The 23,864-nt window shown below is 37.5% G+C and overlaps 1 protein-coding gene across 12 annotated transcripts in view; it reads left to right on the forward strand.

Moving 5' to 3' along the window:
• Window positions 1–23,864, forward strand: part of FHIT (fragile histidine triad diadenosine triphosphatase) — a 1,315,417-nt gene that overhangs the window by 136,912 nt on the left and 1,154,641 nt on the right. For 3 of the 12 annotated variants that reach the window (XM_057508099.1, XM_057508116.1, XM_057508127.1), the window contains exon 3: window positions 16,467–16,517. The exons of the other annotated variants lie outside the window; for them this stretch is intronic. The gene's annotated coding sequence lies outside the window, so the exon portion shown is untranslated. The remainder of the gene's footprint in view (window positions 1–16,466; window positions 16,518–23,864) is intronic. 12 annotated transcript variants of the gene reach the window in all.

Genomic DNA, 23,864 nt, shown 5'->3' on the forward strand with positions numbered 1-23,864 from the left:
TGGCCAGAATCCTGAAAAGAGGTAGTGCACTGACATGATCGCAATATTTTCACTCTTTTTCTCTTCGAAGCATTTGTGAATTTGTAAATGATAAAACTCTGAGAGGCCCTACATCCAAAAGACAAGAAACAACAAATCCTGGTGAGGATGTGGAGAAAGGGGAACCCTCCTGCAGTGTTGGTGGGAATGTAAAATAGTTCAATCATGGTGAAAAGCAGTATGGAAGTTCCTCAAAAAGATAAAAATAGAAATACCTTTGACCCAGTAATTCTACTCAGAGGAATTGACCCAAAGGAAACAAGATCCCTGATTCAAAAAGACATATGCACCCCTATGTTTATCACAGCATTATTTACAATAGCCAAGATATGGAAGCAACCTAAGTGTCTATCAAAAATGAATGGGTAAAGAATATGTAGTACATATACACAATGGAATATTATTCAGCCGTAAAAAGAAAATAGATTCTACCATTTGCAATAACATTCATGGATCTAGAGGGTATTATGCTCAGTGAAATAAGCCAGGTGGAGAAAGACAGTACCAAATGATTTCACTCATTAGTGGGGTATAATACCAAAGCAAAACTGAAGGAAAAAAAACAACACAGACTCACAAACTCTAAGGGTCTAGTGGTTACCAGAGGGAAAGGGTTGGGGACAGTGGGTGGAGAGGGAGGTAGAAGGGGACTAAGGGACACTATAATTCACAATCACAATATAGGTAGGTCACAGAGAAGGCAGTATAGCACTGTGAAGACAAGTAATGATTCTATAGCATATTACTATGCTGATAGACAGTGACTGCAATGGGGGGGTGAGGACTTGATAATATGGGTGAATGTTGAAACCACAATATTGTTCATGTGAAACCTTTATAAGATTGTATATCAATGATACTTTAATGAAAAAAAAAGTTCTCAAAAAAAATAGAAAACCACACAGAAAAACAAAACAAAACTCTGAAAGGCCCAATAGAAAGCAATAGGTAGAAGTAGGAAAGTTGAGAGATTTTAGCAGTTCTAAATATACAAAAATCCTAAATAAAATAACAGAATACCAAACAGTATATACAAAAGATAATATGTCCTACCCAAGTTCTATTTATTAAAGGAATGAGAGGTTGGATAACATTCAAAAACAAGATATAATAAAGAAAAGCCATATAATTATCTTGGTACAGAAAAACATTTGATAAAATTCATCATCTAATTCTGACAAAAATGTAGCAAATTAGGAATGTAAGTAAAGATCTTTAATAAAGAATTACCTACAAATAGAGTGAAATCAACGAGATTTGCACCAAAAACCATTATAATTATAATGTCAAAAGTTAAGGATAAGGAGATAATCTCAAAAACAGCAAGAGAAAAACAACTTGTTCCATACAAAGGAACCCCCATAAGACTATCATCAAATTTTTTAGCAGAAACTTTGCAGGCCAGATCAAGTGACTCAATATATGCAAGTTCCTGAAAGAAAAGAAAAAATTCCAGTCAATAATACTCTACCTGGCAAAGTTATCATTCAGAATTGAAGGAGAGATAAGGAGTTTTCCAGACAAACAGAAGTTAATGATGTTCATCACCACAAAACCAGCTTTACAAGCAATGTTAAGGGAACTCCTTTAAGCTGAAAAGAAAAGGCACTAATTAGAAGAAACATATGAAAGTATAAATCTCACTGTTAAAGGTAAATATATAATAAAGGTAGTGGATTAATCACTTACAAAACTAGTATGAAATTTACAAGACAAAAGTAGTAATAGTAACTGTAACTAGATTTTGTAAAAATAACTGTACCTAGAATTAAATAAGGAATACACTAGATAAAAAACCTAAGAGGTGGGAGGGGAGTAAAAATGTAGAGATTACCTAAGAGGTAGAAGGGGGAGTAAAAATAAACATTGAGATTTAGAATGAATTCAAAGTTATTAACAACTTAAAATAGACATATAAATATAAGTTATTGTAGGTAATCCTCATGGTAACTACAAAGCAAAAACCTAAGGTAGATATGCAAGAGATGATGAGAAAGCAATCTAAGATACCACTGGAGAAAGTCATCAAACCACAAAGAAAGAGAACAAGAGAAGAAGAAACAAACATAGGAACTGCACAACAGCCAGAAAGCAATTCACAAAATGGCAAGAAGTGCATTCCTATTCAAAATTACATTAAATGTAGGTGGACTAAATTCTCTAATCAAAATATATAAAGTGTGTAAGTGGATTAAAAAAAGAGAAAAACCCACCTATATGTTGCCAACACGAGATTCACTTCAGACATAAGGACATACACAGACTGAAAGTGAAGGGGTATAAAAAATAAAATCCATTCAAATGGAAACCAAAGGGAGGCTGGCATAGCTGTACAGCTATCAGACAAAACAAATTTTAAAACGAACACTGTAACATCCAAAATATATAAAGAACCCCTACGCCTCAACACCCAAAAAGCAAATAACCTGATTAAAAAATGGGCGGAGGATATGAACTGACAATTCTCCAAAGAAGAAATTCAGATGGCCAACAATGCACATGAAAAGATGTGCCACATCACTAATTATCAGGGAAATGCAAATAAAAACCACAGTGAGATATCACCTCATACCAGTTAGGATGGCCACTATGGAAAAGACTAAGAACAACAAATGCTGGCAAAGATGTGGAGAAAGGGGAACCCTCCTACGCTGCTGGTGGGAATGTAAGCTAGTTCAACCATTGTGGAAAACAGTATGGAGGTTCCTCAAAAACTGAAAGTAGAAATACCATTTGACCTGGGAATTCCACTCCTAGGAATTTACCCAAATAATATAATTTCTCAGATTCAAAAAGACATATGCACCCCTATGTTATTGCAGCACTATTTACAATAGCCAAGATAGTCTAGCAACCTAAGTGTCTATCAGTAGATGAATGGCTAAAGAAGATGTGGTACATATACACAATGGAATACTATTCAGCCATAAGAAAGAAACAAATCTTACCATTTGCAACAACATGGATGGAACTGGAGGATATTATGCTCAGTGAAACAAGCCAGGCAGAGAAAGACATGTACCAAATGATTTCCCTCATTTGTGGAGTATAACGACAAAGCAAAACTGAAGGAACAAAACAGCAACAGACTCACAGACTCCAAGAAGGGACTAGCAGTTACCAAAGGAGTGCAGTGGGGGAGGGTGGGTGGAAAGGGAGGGAGAAGGGGATTGAGGGGTAGTAGGATTGGCACACATGGTGTGGGGGGATCATGGGGAAGACAGTGTAGCACAGAGAAGGCAAATAGTGACTCTGTGGCATCTTACTATAGTGTTGGGTAGTGACTGCAATGGGGCATGGGGGGACATGATAACATGGGTGAATGTAGTAACTACATTGTTTTTTTATGTGAAACCTTCATAAGAGTGTATATCAATAATACCTTAATAAAAAATATATATATAATACAAAAAAAATAGACTGTAATAAGAGTCAAACAAAGACTTTATATAATGATAAAAGGGTCAATCCAAGAAGAGGATATAACATTTACAGATATCTATGCACTTAGGAGCACCTAAATAATATGAAGCAAATATTAACAGACCTAAAGCAAGAAACAGTAATATAGTAGTAGTAGGGAACTTTAATTCTCCACTTATATCAATAGAAAGATTCTCCAGACAGAAAATCAATAAGAAAACATTGGCCTTAAATGAAACATTAGACCAGATGGACTTAACATATATACAGAACATTACATCTGAAAGTAAAAGATTATACCTTCTTTTCAAGTGCACATGGAATATTCTTCAAGTTCTTTAATGTCTTGGCAATAGAGTTTTGGAATTGATACCAAAAGCAAAGACAACAAAAGAAAAAATTAACAAGTAGGACTACATCAAACTAAAAGTTTCTGCGCAGCAAAGCAAACCATCAACAGAATGACAAGGCAACTTATAAAATGGGTGAAAATATTTGCAAATCATATATCTGATGAGGAGTTAATGTCCAAAATATAATAAAAGTCATACAACTTAATAGCAAAAAAACCCCAAACAATTTGATTAAAAATTGGGCATAGGATATGAATAGACTCTTTTCCAAAGATACACAGAAGGCAACAGGTATATAAAAAGATGCTCAGGATCGCTAATCATAAGTAAAATGCAAATCAAAACCCCAATAAAACATTACCTCACATCTGTAAGAATACCTATGATCAGAAAGATAAGAAATATTAAGTGCTTTCATACTTAAGTGAAATATTGAGAGCCTTACCCTGAAATTAGGCATGAGAAATGGGTGATGGTAATCACCACTTCAGTTCAGCATTGTACTGGAGGTCCTTGTGAATGCAGTCAGTCTAGAAAAAGAAATAAAAGGTATGAGGATTGGAAACAAAGCAATGAAATAATATTATTTGCAGAAAATATAATTATGTAAATTTACCAAATGAATTTAGGAAGTTTTTGGGTAGAGTCAATATTAAAAACAATTGTATTTCTACTTATCAGCAACAAAGAATTATAAAATGAAAATTTAAAAAGATAGTATTTTCAATGAATCCAGAATTATATAAAAAGGATTGTAAACCACAACCAAATTATATTTCCAAAGAATATAAGATAGAATAATTAGATATGTGTATTCAAAAATTACTGTATATTATATACAAAATTAACTTGAAATGCATTGTAGATAAAAATATGGGCACTAAAACTATAAAACATCTAGATAAAAACATGGAAGAAAATTTTCATGAACTCACAGTAGCTAAAGATTTCTTAAATATAAAACCAAGGTCTCTAAAAGAAATTTTTAAAAGACACTATTACGAAAATGAAAATATAAGCCACAGAATGGGATAAAATATTTGTAAATCATATCTGAAAAAAACGTTTACACCTAGATATTTAAAGATTTCTTTTTTTTTTTTTTTTTTAATAATTATTTTTTATTGAAGGGTAGTTGACACACAGTATTACATTACATGAGTTTCAAGTGTACAACACAGTGGTAGAACATTTATATACATAATTCTAGGTTCCAGCTATCACCCTACCAGGCTGTTACAATATCTTGACTATATTCCTTATGCTATACATTACATCCCGGTTACTAATTTATTTTACCATTGGAAGTCTGTCCTTTTTTTTTTTTTTTTTTTTTTTTTTTTGTGAGGGCATCTCTCATATTTATTGATCAAATGGTTGTTAACGACAATAAAATTCTGTATAGGGGAGTCAATGCTCAATGCACAATCATTAATCCACCCCAAGCCTAATTTTTGTCAGTCTCCAATCTTCTGAGGCATAACAAACAAGTTTTTACATGTAGAACAAATTCTTACATAATGAATAAGTTACATAGTGAACAGTACAAGGGCAGTCATCACAGAAACTTTCGGTTTTGCTCATGCATTATGAACTATAAACAGTCAGTTCAAATATGAATACTGATTTGGTTTTTATACTTGATTTATATGTGGATACCACATTTCTCTCTTTATTATTATTATTTTTAATAAAATGCTGAAGTGGTAGGTAGATACAAGATAAAGGTAGAAAACATAGTTTAGTGTTGTAAGAGAGCACATGTAGATGATCAGGTGTGTGCCTGTAGACTATGTGTTAATCCAAGCTAGACCAGGGCAATAAAACATCCACGTATGCAGAAGATTTCTCTCAGAACAGGGGGGTGAGGTTCTAAGCCTCACCTCTGTTGATCCCCAATTTCTCACCTGATGGCCCCCCTGCGACTGTGCCTGTCTTAGGTTGTTCCTCCCTTGAGGAATCTTACCCGTCTCTGGCTAACCAGTCATCTTCCGGGGCCATACAGGGAAATGTGAAGTTGGTAAGTGAGAGAGAAGCCTTATTGTTTGAAAAAGTTAGCTTTTTACTTCTTTGCATATTTATGCCCTGTGGCTTCTATGCCCAGCATTTGTCTTGAGGTATCTTTACCACTTGGAAGAATTATGATACTCGGTAAATTTGATATGAGGCACGAATTCTATTTAAGGGTTGTAATTAGGAAGGAAGAAGAAAAGCTATAGAAGTAGCAGGCGGAAGAAAACATGGGAAGATTGATTATTTCTTTGATATATCTTCTTGTAGAGTAACTTCAGCATGTATAGGTTTTAAGCTACTACTTAAATTGCACACACACATTAACATAATAGGAGTATAGTTACATAACCAAAGCATATCTGTAATTACCAGCCATCTGCAGTGAAACCAAGAAAACCAGTTAGGCACCTTAGGCATTTGTGAAAACTTATCTATGATATGGTGGATATTGTCCAAATGAACTTGAACAGTCTGAGAGAAATCAGACAAATTAAAACAACCCATTCCTGGGGACTGTTCACATGCCATATGTTCTTTTAACAATAAGTAGTTTGTAGTTGTAAGACTTTGGAGCGCTACAATTTGCACTTCTCCAAATTCTTGGTTGAGTTCCAACAGTATAGATCCAGTCCAATTTTGTTGTTTTACTGTATGCACAGGCCAGCTTAGATATCTCCTTCCTCATTCCCATGGCAGGTCCAGGAACTGGTGGGATGAGTGCATCTACAGCTGTAGCAGTGCGTGGATCTTTGTTGGGGTTTTTTGATGATCATCTTCTGGCATGAGTCTTCCAGAGGGTGCAGATGTTGGAAGTTCTTTTTCATATCGTATCTTAGTTCATTTTCGGGGTAGCCCAATTAGGCTTTGATCCTCTGTATAAACACAAACAGACCCTTTGCCTACACTTTTATATGCCCTTTATACCCTTGTGTAGAACTCGTTGGAGGTTACCACACAGGAACTGCCCTTTTTTTTTTTTTTTTTTTTTTTTTTGCTATCACTAATCTACACTTACATGAGGAATATTATGTTTACTAGGCTCTCCCCTATACCAGGTCTCCCCTATAAACCCCTTTACAGTCACTGTCCATCAGCATAGCAAAATGTTGTAGAATCACTACTTGCCTTCTCTGTGTTGTACAGCCCTCCCTTTTCTCCTACCCCCCCATGCATGTTAATCTTAATACCCCCCTACTTCTCCCCCCCTTATCCCTCCCTACCCACCCATTCTCCCCAGTCCCTTTCCCTTTGGTACCTGTTAGTCCATTCTTGAGTTCTGTGATTCTGCTGCTGTTTTGTTCCTTCAGTTTTTCCTTTGTTCTTATATTCCACAGATAAGTGAAATCATTTGGTATTTCTCTTTCTCCGCTTGGCTTGTTTCACTGAGCATAATACCCTCCAGCTCCATCCATGTTGCTGCAAATGATTGGATTTGCCCTTTTCTTATAGCTGAGTAGTATTCCATTGTGTATATGTACCACATCTTCTTTATCCATTCATCTATTGATGGACATTTAGGTTGCTTCCAATTCTTGGCTATTGTAAATAGTGCTGCAATAAACATAGGGGTGCATCTGTCTTTCTCAAACTTGATTGCTGCATTCTTAGGGTAAATTCCTAGGAGTGGAATTCCTGGGTCAAATGGTAAGTCTGTTTTGAGCATTTTGATGTACCTCCATACTGCTTTCCACAATGGTTGAACTAACTTACATTCCCACCAGCAGTGTAGGAGGGTTCCCCTTTCTCCACAGCCTCGCCAACATTTGTTGTTGTTTGTCTTTTGGATGGCAGCCATCCTTACTGGTGTGAGGTGATACCTCATTGTAGTTTTAATTTGCATTTCTCTGATAATTAGCGATGTGGAGCATCTTTTCATGTGTCTGTTGGCCATCTGTATTTCTTTTTTGGAGAACTGTCTGTTCAGTTCCTCTGCCCATTTTTTAATTGGGTTATTTGTTTTTTGTTTGTTGAGGCGTGAGAGCTCCTTATATATTCTGGACGTCAAGCCTTTATCGGATGTGTCATTTTCAAATATATTCTCCCATACTGTAGGGATCCTTCTTGTTCTATTGATGGTGTCTTTTGCTGTACAGAAGCTTTTCAGCTTAATATAGTCCCACTTACTCATTTTTGCTGTTGTTTTCCTTGCCCGGGGAGATATGTTCAAGAAGAGGTCACTCATGTTTATGTCTAAGAGGTTTTCGCCTATGTTTTCTTCCAGGAGTTTAATGGTTTCATGGCTTACATTCAGGTCTTTGATCCATTTTGAGTTTACTTTTGTATATGGGGTTAGACAATGGTCCAGTTTCATTCTCCTACATGTAGCTGTCCAGTTTTGCCAGCACCACCTGTTGAAGAGACTGTCATTTCGCCATTGTATGTCCATGGCTCCTTTATCAAATATTAATTGACCATATATGTCTGGGTTAATGTCTGGATTCTCTAGTCTGTTCCATTGGTCTGTGGCTCTGCTCTTGTGCCAGTACCAAATTGTCTTGATTACTATGGCTTTATAGTAGAGCTTGAAGTTGGGGAGTGAGATCCCCCCTACTTTATTCTTCTTTCTCAGGATTGCTTTGGCTATTCGGGGTCTTTGGTGTTTCCATATGAATTTTTGAATTATTTGTTCCAGTTCATTGAAGAATGTTGCTGGTAGTTTCATAGGGATTGCATCAAATCTGTATATTGCTTTGGGCAGGATGGCCATTTTAACGATATTAATTCTTCCTAGCCACGAGCATGGGATGAGTTTCCATCTGTTAGTGTCCCCTTTAATTTCTCTTAAGAGTGACTTGTAGTTTTCAGAGTATAAGTCTTTCACTTCTTTGGTTAGGTTTATTCCTAGGTATTTTATTTTTTTTGATGCAATTGTGAATGGAGTTGTTTTCCTGATTTCTCTCTCTGTTGGTTCATTGTTAGTATATAGGAAAGCCACAGATTTCTGTGTGTTGATTTTGTATCCTGCAACTTTGCTGTATTCCGATATCAGTTCTAGTAGTTTTGGGGTGGAGTCTTTAGGGTTTTTTATGTACAGTATCATGTCATCTGCAAATAGTGACAGTTCAACTTCTTCTTTACCAATCTGGATTCCTTGTATTTCTTTATTTTGTCTGATTGCCGTGGCTAGGACCTCCAGTACTATGTTAAATAACAGTGGAGAGAGTGGGCATCCCTGTCTAGTTCCCGATCTCAGAGGAAATGCTTTCAGCTTCTCGCTGTTCAGTATAATGTTGGCTGTGGGTTTATGATATATGGCCTTTATTATGTTGAGGTACTTGCCCTCTATTCCCATTTTGCTGAGAGTTTTTAACATGAATGGATGTTGAACTTTGTCAAATGCTTTTTCAGCATCTATGGAGATGATCATGTGGTTTTTGTCTTTCTTTTTGTTGATGTGGTGGATGATGTTGATGGACTTTCGAATGTTGTACCATCCTTGCATCCCTGGAATGAATCCCACTTGGTCATGGTGTATGATCCTTTTGATGTATTTTTGAATTCGGTTTGCTAATATTTTGTTGAGTATGTTTGCATCTACGTTCATCAGGGATATTGGTCTGTAGTTTTCTTTTTTGGTGGGGTCTTTGCCTGGTTTTGGTATTAGGGTGATGTTAGCTTCATAGAATGAGTTTGGGAGTATCCCCTCCTCCTCTATTTTTTGGAAAACTTTAAGGAGAATGGGTATTATGTCTTCCCTGTATGTCTGATAAAATTCCGAGGTAAATCCATCTGGCCCGGGGGTTTTGTTCTTTGGTAGTTTTTTGATTACCTCTTCAATTTCGTTGCTGGTAATTGGTCTGTTTAGATTTTCTGTTTCTTCCTGGGTCAATCTTGGAAGGTTATATTTTTCTAGGAAGTTGTCCATTTCTCCTAGGTTTCCCAGCTTGTTAGCATATAGGTTTTCATAGTATTCTCCAATAATTCTTTGCATTTCCGTGGGGTCCGTCGTGATTTTTCCCTTCTCGTTTCTGATACTGTTGATTTGTGTTGACTCTCTTTTCTTCTTAATAAGTCTGGCTAGAGGCTTATCTATTTTGTTTATTTTCTCGAAGAACCAGCTCTTGGTTTCATTGATTTTTGCTATTGTTTTATTCTTCTCAATTTTATTTATTTCTTCTCTGATCTTTATTATGTCCCTCCTTCTGCTGACCTTAGGCCTCATCTGTTCTTCTTTTTCCAATTTCGATAATTGTGACATTAGACCATTCATTTGGGATTGCTCTTCCTTTTTTAAATATGCTTGGATTGCTATATACTTTCCTCTTAAGACTGCTTTTGCTGTGTCCCACAGAAGTTGGGGCTTAGTGTTGTTGTTGTCATTTGTTTCCATATATTGCTGGATCTCCATTTTGATTTGGTCATTGATCCATTGATTATTTAGGAGCGTGTTGTTAAGCCTCCATGTGTTCGTGAGCCTCTTTGCTTTCTTTGTACAGTTTATTTCTAGTTTTATGCCTTTGTGGTCTGAAAAGTTGGTTGGTAGGATTTCAATCTTTTGGAATTTTCTGAGGCTCTTTTTGTGGCCTAGTATGTGGTCTATTCTGGAGAATGTTCCATGTGCACTTGAGAAGAATGTATATCCCGCTGCTTTTGGATGTAGAGTTCTATAGATGTCTATTAGGTCCATCTGCTCTACTGTGTTGTTCAGTGCTTCCGTGTCCTTACTTATTTTCTGCCCAGTGGATCTATCCTTTGGGGTGAGTGGTGTGTTGAAGTCTCCTAGAATGAATGCATTGCAGTCTATATCCCCCTTTAGTTCTGTTAGTATTTGTTTCACATATGCTGGTGCTCCTGTGTTGGGTGCATATATATTTAGAATGGTTATATCCTCTTGTTTGACTGAGCCCTTTATCATTATGTAGTGTCCTTCTTTATCTCTTGTTACTTTCTTTGTTTTGAAGTCTATTTTGTCTGATATTAGTACTGCAACCCCTGCTTTCTTCTCACTGTTGTTTGCTTGAAATATGTTTTTCCATCCCTTGACTTTTAGTCTGTACATGTCTTTGGGTTTGAGGTGAGTTTCTTGTAAGCAGCATATAGATGGGTCTTGCTTTTTTATCCATTCTGTTACTCTGTGTCTTTTGATTGGTGCATTCAACCCATTAACATTTAGGGTGACTATTGAAAGATATGTACTTATTGCCATTGCAGGCTTTAAATTCGTGGTTACCAAAGGTTCAAGGTTAGCCTCTTTAGTATCTTACTGCCTAACTTAGCTCGCTTATTGAGCTGTTATATACACTATCTGGAGATTCTTTTCTTCTCTCCCTTCTTGTTCCTCCTCCTCGATTCTTCATATGTTGGGTGTTTTGTGCTGTGCTCTTTCTAGGAGTGCTCCCATCTAGAGCAGTCCCTGTAAGATGTTCTGTAGAGGTGGTTTGTGGAAAGCAAATTCCCTCAGCTTTTGTTTGTCTGGGAATTGTTTAATCCCACCGTCATATTTGAATGATGGTCGTGCTGGATACAGTATCCTTGGTTCAAGGCCCTTCTGTTTCATTGTATTAAATATATCATGCCATTCTCTTCTGGCCTGTAGGGTTTCTGTTGAGAAATCTGACGTTAGCCTGATGGGTTTCCCTTTATAGGTGACCTTTTTCTCTCTAGCTGCCTTTAACACTCTTTCCTTGTCCTTGATCTTTGCCATTTTAATTATTATGTGTCTTGGTGTTGCCCTTCTTGGATCCTTTCTGTTGGGGGTTCTGTGTATTTCCGTGGTCTGTTCGATTACTTCCTCCCCCAGCGTGGGGAAGTTTTCAGCAATTATTTCTTCTAAGATACTTTCCATCTCTTTGCCTCTCTCTTCTTCTTCTGGGACCCCTATAATACGGATATTGCTCCTTTTAGATTGGTCACACAGTTCTCTTAATATTGTTTCATTCCTGGAGATCCTTTTGTCTCTCTCTATGTCAGCTTCCATGCGTTCCTGTTCTCTGATTTCAATTCCATCAATGGCCTCTTGCATTCTATTCATTCTGCTTATAAACCCTTCCAGAGTTTGTTTCATTTCTGCGATCTCCTTTCTGGCATCTGTGATCTCTTTCCGGACTTCATCCCATTTTTCTTGCGTATTTCTCTGCATCTCTGTCAGCATGTTTATGATTCTTATTTTGAATTCTTTGTCAGGAAGACTGGTTAGGTCTGTCTCCTTCTCTGGTGTTGTCTCTGTGATCTTTGTCTGCCTGTAGCTTTGCCTTTTCATGGTGATAGGAATAGTCTGCAGAACTGGGACGAGTGACGGCTGGAAGGACTTCCTTTCTTGTTGGTTTGTGGCCCTCCTCTCCTGGGAGAACAGCGGCCTCTAGTGGCTTGTGCTGCGCAGCTGCGCGCAGACAGGGTTTCTGCTTCCTGCCCGGCTGCTATGGAGTTAATCTCCGCTGTTGCTGTGGGCGTGGCCTGGCTCGGGCAGCTACTCCAAAATGGTGGAGTCGCGTTGGAGCAGGAGCTGCTGGGAGGCTATTTATCTCCGTAAGGGGCCTCCCTGCTCCCTGCAGCCCAGGGGTTAGGGTGCCCAGAGATCCCGGATTCCCTACCTCTGGATTAAGTGGCCCGCCCTGCCCCTTTAAGACTTCCAAAAAGCACCCGCCAAAACAAAACAACGACCACAAAAAAAAACAAGAAAAAAAATTTTTTTAATTAAAAAAAAAAAAAATTTTTTTTAATTAAAAAAAAAAGGTGGTCGTTCGTTTTTCTTTATTCTCCGGTGCCAGCCTCAGGCCTCTGCTCACCGGTCTTTCTGCCCTGTTTCCCTAATATTGGGGTCCCTGTCCCTTTAAGACTTCCAAAAAGCGCTCGCCAAAACAAAGCAGCAAAAAAGCAAAAAAAAAAAAAAAATGGTCGTGCGCTTTTCTTATGTCCTCTGTCGCCCAGCCTCCAGTGCCTGCTCACTGTTCTTGCTGCCCTGTTTTCCCAGTATCGAGGGCCCTGCACTCTGGCCCGGATGGCTGGGGCTGGGTGTTCGGCAGCCCTGGGCTCCGTCTCCCTCCCGCTCTGCCTGCTCTTCTCCCGCTGGGAGCTGGGGGGAGGGGCGCTCGGCTCCCGCGGGGCCGGGGCTTGTATCTTACCCCCTTCGCGAGGCGCTGGGTTCTCTCAGGTGTGGATGTGGTCTGGATATTGTCCTGTGTCCTGTGGTCTTTATTCTAGGAAGGGTTGTCTTTGTTATATTTTCATAGATATATGTTGTTTTGGGAGGAGATTTCCGCTGCTCTACTCACGCCGCCATCTTCCGCCCCACCTAAAGATTTCTTAAAACTTAATAACATAAACTAAAGTGTGTATGTATATGTTTGTTTGGTATGTGTGTGTGTGTGTGTGTGTGTGTGTGTATCAAGCACATGAAAAGATGTTCATCATCACTGGGGGAGTGCAAATTAAAACTTCCAGGAGATATTGATTCACATCCACTAGGATGGCTAGAATAAAAAAGATGGACAGTAAGAAGTGCTGATGAGGATATGGAGAAATTGGAACTTTTATATCTTGCTAGTGAAAATGTAAATGGTACAGCTACTTTGGAAAACAGTTTGACAGTTTTTTAAAGAAGTTAAAAATATACTTACTTAAATGACCAAGCAATTCCAGTTCTAAGTATTGAAGTGAAAACTCGGAGAGAAATGAAATGTATATCTTCACAAGAATCTGTGTGTGAATATCCATAGCAATGTTATTTATAATGGCCCCAGGCTAGAAGTAATGCAAATATCTATTAAATTGTAAGTGGTAAACAAAAATTGGTCTATTTATACAGGGATAATTCGTAAACAAAAATTGGTGCATTTATACAAGGGAATAATAGTCAATAATGTAAAGGAATGAACTACTGATACCTGAAACAACCTGGATATCCTTCAGAAACATTATGCTTAGTGGAAGAATACAGACACAAAGGATTCTATACTATTTGATTCAATTTTTATGAAATTTCTAGAAAAGGCAAAATTATAGTGATGGAAAACAAATTAATGTTTGCCCTGTGTGGGAGTGGGAATTAGCTATAGATGGCCATGAGATAACATTTTCAGTTAAAAGAAATGTTTTAAACTAGTTTGTGCTTATGGTTGCATAACTGTATAATTTACTAAAACTCATCTAACTGTACACTTTAAATGGATAAATTTCATGGTATATAAATTTTCCTCAAAAAAACTTTTTGAAAGTTACCATTTAAAATATCTTAAAAATTATAAACAAGGAAAAATCTAATAAAAATGTGTTAGATTTCTATGGTGAAAAGTATAGGACATTATTGAGAGAAATTAAAGATGACCTAAATAAATGGAAGGACATAATATATTTGTGGATTGGATGGCTCAGTATGGTCAGTCAATTGGTGAGTTCTCTCCTGATCAAAATACCAGATTGCAAAGGGCCAAGAACAGGTAGGTAATAGAAGAAGAATCAGTAGAAAGTTGGAGGACTTAAACTGTGAGATACCCATATATTATTAAGCTATGATAATTAGTATAGTATGGTTTTCCACAAATAGTTCAGTGGAACAGAACTGAGTATACAGAAGTAGAGTCATTGATGTATGGACACTTTATTTTTGAGAAAGATAACATTGCAGAGCAGTGAAGAAAGGATGATTTTTTCATTAAATGGTGCTAAGACAATTGGTATTCATGTGGGGAAAATCAATGAACCCAGACTCTTTCCTCACATTATAAGCAAAAGTAAATTCCAACTGGGTTGTTGACCTGAATGTGAGAGGTAAAATAATAAAATATCCAGAAGATAGCATGGTAGGTATCTTCATGATTTAGGGATTGCTAAATATTGCTTAAACAGGACACAAAAAAAATTAGCCAAACATAATTATTCATAATAGCCAAAAAGTGGAAACAACTGAAATGTCCATCAACAGATGAATGGGTAAATGAAATGGTATATCCATACAATGGAATATTATTCAGCAAGAAAAAGAAATGAAGTGTTGATATGTGCTATAACATGGATGAAACTCGAAAACATTATGCTAAATGAAAGAAACCAGTCACTAAAGGTTACAGATTACATGAGTCCATACATATGAAATGTGCAGCACAGGAAATTCACTAGAGACAGAGAGTGGATTAGGGCTTGCTTAGGGCTTGGTGAGGATGAGAGTGTTGGGAGAAATGGGAAGTGGCAGCTACTGGATATGGAGTTTGTTTTTGGGGTGATTGGAATATTTTAAAATTAGATCATGGTGATTGTTGAACAGTTCTGTGAGTATACTAAAAAACCTTTGAATTATACACTTTAACAGGGTGAACTGGATGATATGTGAATTACACTAAAAAATATATATTTTTTTGTTTTATTGTTTTAATTTTTTATTAAGGTATGATAGATATACACTCTTATGAAGGTTTCACATGAAAAAACAATGTGGTTACTACATTTACCCATATTATCAAGTCCCCACCCATACCCCAATGCAGTCACTGTCCATCAGTGCAGCAAGTTGCCAGAGATCCACTGTGCCTTCTCTGTGCAACACTGTTCTCCCTGTGATCCCCCACACCATGTGTACTAAACATAATACCCCTCAATCCCCTTCTCCCTCCCACCCCACCCACCCTTCCCCACCCCTCCCCTTTGGTAACTACTAGTTCATTCTTGGAGTCTCTGAGTCTGCTGCCATTTTGTTCCTTCAGTTTTGCTTCATTGTTATACTCCACAAATGAGGGAAATCATTTGACATTTGTCTTTCTCCACCTGGCTTATTTTACTGAGCCTACTGTGCTCCAGCTCCATCCATGATGTTGAAAATGGTAAGATTTGTTTATTATGGCTGAATAGTATTCCATTGTATATTTGTACCACATCTTCTTTATCTATTCATCTACTGGTGGACACTTAGGTTGCTTCCATATCTTGGCTATTGTAAAAAGTGCTGTGATAAACATAGGGGTGTATAAGTCTTTTTGAATCTGAGAGGATGTATTCTTTGGGTAAATTCCAAGGAATGGGATTCCAGGGTCAAATGGTATTTCTATTTTTATTTTTTTGAGGAACCACCAAATGGTTGGACTAGCTTACATTCCCACCAGCAGTGCAGGAGGGTTCCCCTTTCTCTGCATCCTTGCCAGCATTTGTTGTTCTTAGTCTTTTCGATGCTGGCCATCCTTACTGGTATGAGGTGATATCTCATTGTGGTTTTAATTTGCATTACTCTGATGATTAGTGATGTGGAACATCTTTTCATGTATCTGTTGCCATCTGAATTTCTTCTTTGGAGAACTGTCTCTTCATATCCTCTACCCATTTTTTAATCAGGTTATTTGCTTTTTGGGTGTTGAGGTATGTAAGTTCTTTATATATTTTGGATGCTAACTCTTTGTCAGATATGTCATTTACAAATATATTCTCCCATATTGTAGGATGCCTTTTTGTTCTGTTGATGGTGTCTGTCCTTTGCCGTACAGAAACTTTTTAGTTCGATGTAGTCCCATGAATTCATTTTTGCTTTTATTTCCCTTGCTCGAGGAGATGCATTCAGGAAGAAGTTGCTCATGCTTATATTCAGTAGATGTTTGCCTATGTTGTCTTCTAAGAGTTTTATGGTTTCATGACTTACATTCAAGTCTTTAATCCATTTCGAGTTTACTTTTGTGTGTGGTGTTAAACAATAATCCAGTTTCATTCTCTTGCATGTAGCTGTCCAGTTTTGCCAACACCAGCTGTTGAAGAAGCTGCCATTTCCCCACTGTATATCCATGGCTCTTTTATCATATATTAATTGACCATATATGGTTGGGTTTATATCAGGGCTCTCTAGTCTGTTCCATTGGTCTATCGGTCTGTTCTTGTGCCAGTACCAAATTGTCTTGATTAATGTGGCTTTGTAGTAGAGCTTGAAGTTGGGGAGTAATGCCCCCTCCTTCTCAGGATTGCTTTGGCTATTCGAGGTCTTTTGTGGTTCCATATGAATTTTAGAATGATTTTCTCTAGTTTGTTGAAGAATGCTGTTTGTATTTTGATAGGAATTGCATTGAATCTATAGATTGCTTTAGGCAGAATGGCCATTTTGACAATATTAATTCTTCCTATCCATAAGCGTGTTTTCCAGACCATATAAATAGTCATTACAAATCAGTTAAGAAAAAGAGATAATACAGTAGAAAAATGGGCAATGAGTGTGAAGAAGCTCTTTACAAAAGGATATCCATATTAGTAATCAGCATATGAAACAGTTCTTATTAGTCATCATGGAAATGCAAAACAAAGAGACAGTGAGGTACCACTGCACACTCATCAGAATGGCTAAAAAAGACGGTAAATCCAAGTGTTGAAGGATGCAAAGCAACTGGAAAACTCATACAAGGCTGTGCTTTTGAAATTAATACAATCACTTTAGAAATTGGCACTATCTGGTGAAGAAGTGCAATTATATGCCCTATGACTTTGCTGTTCTCCTAGATGTATGCTCAAAACTGTGAGAATGTTCATACCTCCATTATTTTTAATAGCTCTCAAGTGGAAATCAACTGAATGTCCATCAATAGTAGAATGAATATATAAATGGTATATTCATACAATGAAATATTAATAAGTTGAGGAAGACAAATCAGTTATTTCTACAAGAATAATGAGTCTTACTAACCAAAGAAGCCAGATACAACAGTATATGTACTATATGACACCATTCACATAAAATCCCAAACCATGTAAAACTAGGCCATTTTTTTAGAAGTTATGATAATGGTTACTTTTTGGATGGCATGGGGGGAATTAATTGGGAGGGGGGTATGAGCTATGTTTCCAGAGTGCTGGTAATATTCTTTTTCTTAATGTGGTTGGTAGTTACATGTATATGTGCACCTGTGAAAATTCACTATACCTTATGCATTTTCTGTGTGATATTACCTTCTAGCAAATAAGGTTTTTGGAGAATGATTTGGAGCATTACAAAAATGAGGGCAGAATTATAAAAATAAGTACTTATAATTATCCAGGTAAAATGATGGTGTGAGATTCAAGGCAGTAGTGGGGAAAGAAAGAAGTAGACAGACTTGAGAGGCATTTAGAAGTAGTCTGGACATGACTGGGAGCTTGTCTGAATTTAGGAGTATTACGTATTGAATGTTGTCCCCCCAGAAGATATTTGAAATCTTGACCTCTATTGTCTCAGAATGTGACCTTATTAGAAACATGGTTATTGAAGATTTAATTAAGGTGAGGTCATACTGGTGTAGGATGAGCCATTAATACAATATGACTGGTGTCTTTTCAAGAAGTAGAGGAGAGGCTGAGAGAAATACACACAGGAGGAGAGAATGTGATGCCAGAGATAGGAGTTGGAAGGATGCAGTTGCAAGCCAAGAAATGTCAGGACTGATGGCCACTGCCAGAAGCTAGGAAGAGGCAAGGGAAGGATTTTACCCAGCACCTTAGAGGGAGCATGGCCCTGTCAACAACTTGATTTAGCACTCCTCACCTCTAGAATTGTGAGATGATGCATTTATTTTCCTTTAAGCCACCCAGTTTGTTGTGTTTTGTTGTAGCAGCCCTCAGAAACTAATACAGGGAAGATGGAAAAGAAGTAGGTAAGGATGACCTATTTTCAACATCTGGGTGAACGGTGTGCTGAATTGACTCAATTGAATTTTACATGGACCATCAAAGCAGAATTTGGACATTTGATTTTGGGTGTGATTATCCTTTAGCAGACAGTGGGACATAATGAATCAAGGATTGAACTCCCCTGAAAGAGCATTGTGTTGTTCCTGCGTTCAACCAGTAATTCACCTTAATCTCCTTGCCCAGGCAGGGTATACTTTCTTCTTAACGTGTTTTGGAGAAGGGCTCAGAAGCTCCGTTAGAATTATTTGGAAGAATAATTCTGGCAGTAGGAGGGGCAGGTTGGTGTGAGTAGTTAACATGTCCCTTCTTGTTTTTTCCAACTTGTGGGGCCCAGCTGGAAATGGAACTCTGGAGACACAGCCTCTCAATTTTATTATGCTTCAGGAAATCTGAGTAGAGAAGCATTTTCTGCAAATTAGCTACATTTCCCATTCTGTTTTTCTATTCTGAGTACTAGGAGATTTTCTAAGACCTGTAGTCTTTTAATCTTTTCAGAGGCAGTGGGAGATGGCTCTCTGTCAGAGGCTTCTCTCCAGGTTGCTATGAAATGAAGAGGCAGCAAAGTCAGACTGTACTAAGTTTGGGTCTCTGCCTTTTCCTCTTTCTGCAGGAGAAGGGCTGGCCTTCTCCCTGTTCTCTGCAGATTTATTCAGTGGCTCTCATGTGTCTGTGAACCAACTTTCTCATGGTTTCTCCTCCTGCTGTGACAGCCAAGAATGTCTGTGCACTGGTGGGAACTGCCCCACTAATCCATCACTTTCAAAGCTGCTGGGGCTCTTTGTTGGCTACAGAAGAAAAATAATCAAGTCTAATCAAGCCCCTTAAATATTCAATATGATTAGAAGAAAAATGAATGGATTTTGTAAACTCCTATTGATACTAAATTCTACTTGCAGTTAGTCTTGGACATAAATTTCAGAAAATTATATGTAAATGTACTCATTAGTGCACTGTAATATTGAACATCTATTTTGTCTCTGAGCAATTTTTCTTTTCTTAGCACAAAGTCTATTACTACTGTTATTAAAAACAGTAATTGATTTTCCATTTTTTAAAAACTTGTTATTTTCTCCCCCTAGTTCCATTTCATCTCTGCCTTTTTGCCCATGCATTCCAACAATATTTTCCCAGGGCTTGTAAAAGAATTACATTATGCTCTAATAATTCTGAGGGCAAAGGGGAGGAAGAGCCCTGGAAAAGATATTTTAAACTGGAGAGGGCCCAGAAAACAGACCTTGGAATGACAAATTGAATGGCTTCATGCTCAGGATTTGAGTATATTGTGTACGGCTTCATCTGACCATAATAGATCTTATTTTGTAATTAAATGTTTTGATAAAGCTTTAACTAAATGGTGCCAGAGTCAAAATATGTTTTTATTAAAAGGCTCTAAAACTTACAAATCATCCATATAGATAAACTGTAATATGAATGCTTTACATGTTCTTTCAAATGTTTGATTTGTGCTGTAGTGTATCTTCACTCATATAAGGAAAAAAAGAACTACTTTTAAGAGTTTGGTGATAATTTTAAATAAAAATTTTATTTATTTCATCTGATTATTATTTTTACCAGTATATAGGATATGTTCCATCCTCACCAATAAACTTATTTTGGGGAAAGACATAAAAATACTTCATATATTTAAATTTGATTTTGTAGAGAGAATACACAGTTTTGTTCATGTAAATTCAGTATTGCTTATCCCAAAGGGCAAGTGGAAGAATTTATTTCTACCATCATAGGAATCCTTTTTTGGTTTTTTGAGGGCTGAGCTGAAGACAAGTTGAGCCTGGAGTAATCCTGGTATATGTGGGGTATATGTGTGTGTTTAATAATGCATCTTTCAGACCATCAAATAAATTAGATAAGCACTGGAGATTTAGAAAACATACACTTAGAACAAAATGAGTAAAAGGTTTTGTATTTCCCTATTTTCACTATTTACTGTGAATCAAAAAATGGCAGCCTTGTGATTCAGAATGTCCGTCAGACAAAGTTCTCTGCTGAATGTATCCCTCCTGCTAGTTCATATTCCATCCTGTGGCAGGTAAATAGCCTGGCATCCAGATTTATTTAAATATGCTTACAAAAAGCCAGAAACACTACAGTGTTCTCAGTATGAGGTTGATTGTGTAGTTTCGATTTATGACTTTGGCAAACATACCTGGCTATTTATGCTATTATTTATTTAGTAAGGTTTCCCTGAAGTCCCTGAAGCAGTATATTAGTTTATATCAAGGTACTAGAGCCTTACTTGAAATCTTGGCTGTACCACTTACCAGCTTTTGTGACTGCAAACAGCTTTTTAAACTGTGGCCCTTTGTTTCCTCTTATGTCACGAGGAGAAAATTATGACGCGTTATAGAGTTTGGGGGAGGATTTAATGCATTTAAAGTATTGAGGATAGTGCCAGTCACATAGTGAGAATACAACATTAAAATTTTTTAAAAACTTGAGTGTGACCTGCTTTTTTTTCCCCCCTAACCTGGTTTGTGGTGCCAAAATTTTCATATTCAGGGGAAAGGAGATGGGAGAAAATGTTTTAAAAATTATATGTTTATATTAATATTGTATCAAAAAATACAGACTGGATGCTCATTCAAAAAAATCAGTGGATTACAGAATTCTCCCCAAGCTACTGCTGCACCACTTTGCACTGTGAACAAAGTATCTGGGTGAGAGTGAATCATGAATGTCGTTGAGATTATATAAAAAGCTGTTGATGGTTTTTTCAGCTTTTATGAACATTATTATTGGTTTAAAGTCAGGTCTTCATGGTGTTTGCAACTCAGCTTCAAGTGTTGTTCAATTAATTATTATTGGAGTAAGCAAGATGTCTGGCAACGTCTTAGGAGTGATCAGTCTTTAAGCTGATAGCATGATGTCATTCTGGTTTGTGTTTGGGGGTTGAGGGTGGAGGGTGAGGGGTGGGACAGAGGAAGGGGCAGTTGATTACTTAATAGAAATCGTGACTATCAAGTTCCTATATTATATTCACTTATTTCTCATGGAAGTCATAGGGAGAATTGACTTCTTTCCCTTTTTCTGAGCAAAGAAAAGGAAACTCAGTGTTCTGATAGAAAATGCACCATGAAATACGAGCATCTAATACCCTGTCTATTGTTTATTCCACTGAGACTTTCTGCCTCTCTAGTTATAGCGATGGGTGAATAAAAATTAATTAGAAGCTGGAATCTGATTTTAAGATGGGATGTCAGACACATATATCAAGTTGTTAGGTTAGCTGTAAAGCATAACCTGGGATTTATATATTTAGAAGTCATAATAAATCTGTCTGTCATGAAAATCAAATTACTCAGTGCTGCATGCTAATGGCTCATCATCCTGTGGAATTGTGGTGTCTCTAGCAACTGCCCACTGGCTCTGCGTTTCCCTGATTTGCTGTCTTCTTGAACAACTAGTGATTCTACTCTCCCCTGTTAGCAAAGCACCCACTTCAGTAAATGCTTCTGGGCCTTTATAAAGAGGAGATGTTTTTCCCTGAATGACAGCATGACCTCCTATGGCTTTCCTCAATTCAATATTCTCAACAATAATCAATCAGTCCATCAGTCATGCATTTCATTAACCGAACAATTACTTCCAATATATTTATTGAGTACCTGTTATGTGCCAGGCTGTTTGCAAGGTGCTGGGAATCTAACATAGTGCCTGCTATATGGAGGGCAAGAATGAAGGAGAAAGATAAAATTCCTAACATATTGTGAGATGGCTGAGTGTGGGCTGTAAGGATCCCAGTGTTAGGGACATTGAGGAAGGCTTCCAAGATACCATTATCTTCCAGGCTGAGTGGTGGGAGTTAAGCAGCTGAAGGGTAGTGAGGTCTAGTAGACAGTCGTCTAGGCAAAATTAAGAGCCCATGCAAAGGTCAGAGCATGAAAGAGTAAGGTCCACTGTAGAGTTGTGAGGGTGACAGGTGCCCAAAGTGATGAGGCTGGAGAGTTCACAGGGCCTTTGCAGACTAAGGCTGAACACTTAGGATTAGTCTAAGGGCAGTAGGGGAGGGACATTGAATAACTTAAATGGGGGAGATGTCTTCCCACTGTTGCCAAGAGTTGACTTGTTACTACCTCCCACGTAGGGTGGCTGCCCACATTTCTTATCCTGGTCTCGAAGGCTCTGTTCAAGGTAGTGCCACACCACCTTTCTGACCTTAGTCCTTATTTGTGCTGTAGACATGCTTGATGCATTCCCCAGTGTTGCTTGGATGCCTATGTTTTTGTACCTGGGTTCACCCTAAGCCATTGACCTCCAGCTCTTGTTACCTCATTTTTCACTTGTCCATACCTCATACATTCTTCTAGGTCCAATTCAGGGCCACCTTTCTGAGAGGCTTTCTTTGATTTAGCCCAGTTAAATTTAATCTTGCCTTGAGTTTGCAGTTCCTTCAGTGTGACTATCTTCATTTATTCTTCCCTTAAATGTTTGTTGGTTCCAGACCATGTTCCAGTTGTGTGACAATAATTAACAAACCAAGGTGCCTGACTTCATGAGTTTACTTAAATAATAAACACATTTGGCTTCCTTTGTCCTGTGTAGTTAGGTATTGACACATTTGTCTCCTAGATTTACTTGTTAAATACATGAGGATAGGTGTTATGTTCCTTACATGTGTAGAATAAATTGTTTTGATTGAATGAATGAATGAATGAATGAATGAAGAATCAAAAGAAGCATGGTGAAAATATTTGTAGAGAGTTTTGGTCTCATACTTTGCATTTTGGCTTAAGGGAGAAAGTATTGATTTTGGAATCATGTGTTCCGAGTTCAAATCATGCCCCTACCACTTACTACCTGTGTGGTCTTAGATAAATCACTTGACTTCTCTGAGCTCTATGTTCTTCTTTTCTATGGGGGTCTATCTCATGGTGTTGTGGAGGTTAGAAACAATGTGCACAAGGTGCCTATTACTTTGCCAAGGACATATTAAGCACTAAATAAGTGATATGTCTTCTATTAATTATATTGTATTATGTCATTTTCAGTGGACTTTAGGTATAAAAATAGGGTGAAAGTTGTGTAGCTTCTTTGTCCTTAGAAACAAAAATTGACAAACTGAGGGAATGTATGGTTCATCAACAGCTTTTGGTCCCAAAAGCTCCCAAGAAAAATGTCCTGGGAGGCCTCACTTTCCTCTTGCCTCTGGATCTGAAAAGTTTGGCCCATTCCAGCTATTTGATCAGTGATTTGTAACTCTGTCATTCCCGCCTTTACATAAGCCATTTTGAAAGCCCGTTATACTTTCTACCAGACCCTCCTATTGGGCCTGATGAATTCTGGAAGCTTACTCTTTGTGTGGGAAAGTGCTTTGTAAATTAAAAGACATTTAACGGCCCTCCACTCTGCTTCCACTGCCATTGGCTTATGTCCATTGTAACCAGTATTTGGTTGATGCAGCAGACAATCTGTTGATTTGGTATAGAAAACAGGTAATGTTTAAATCTTGGA

The sequence above is a fragment of the Manis pentadactyla genome, chromosome 1 (assembly GCF_030020395.1).
Source record: "Manis pentadactyla isolate mManPen7 chromosome 1, mManPen7.hap1, whole genome shotgun sequence".
In the NCBI taxonomy this organism is placed as follows: Eukaryota; Metazoa; Chordata; class Mammalia; order Pholidota; family Manidae; genus Manis; species Manis pentadactyla.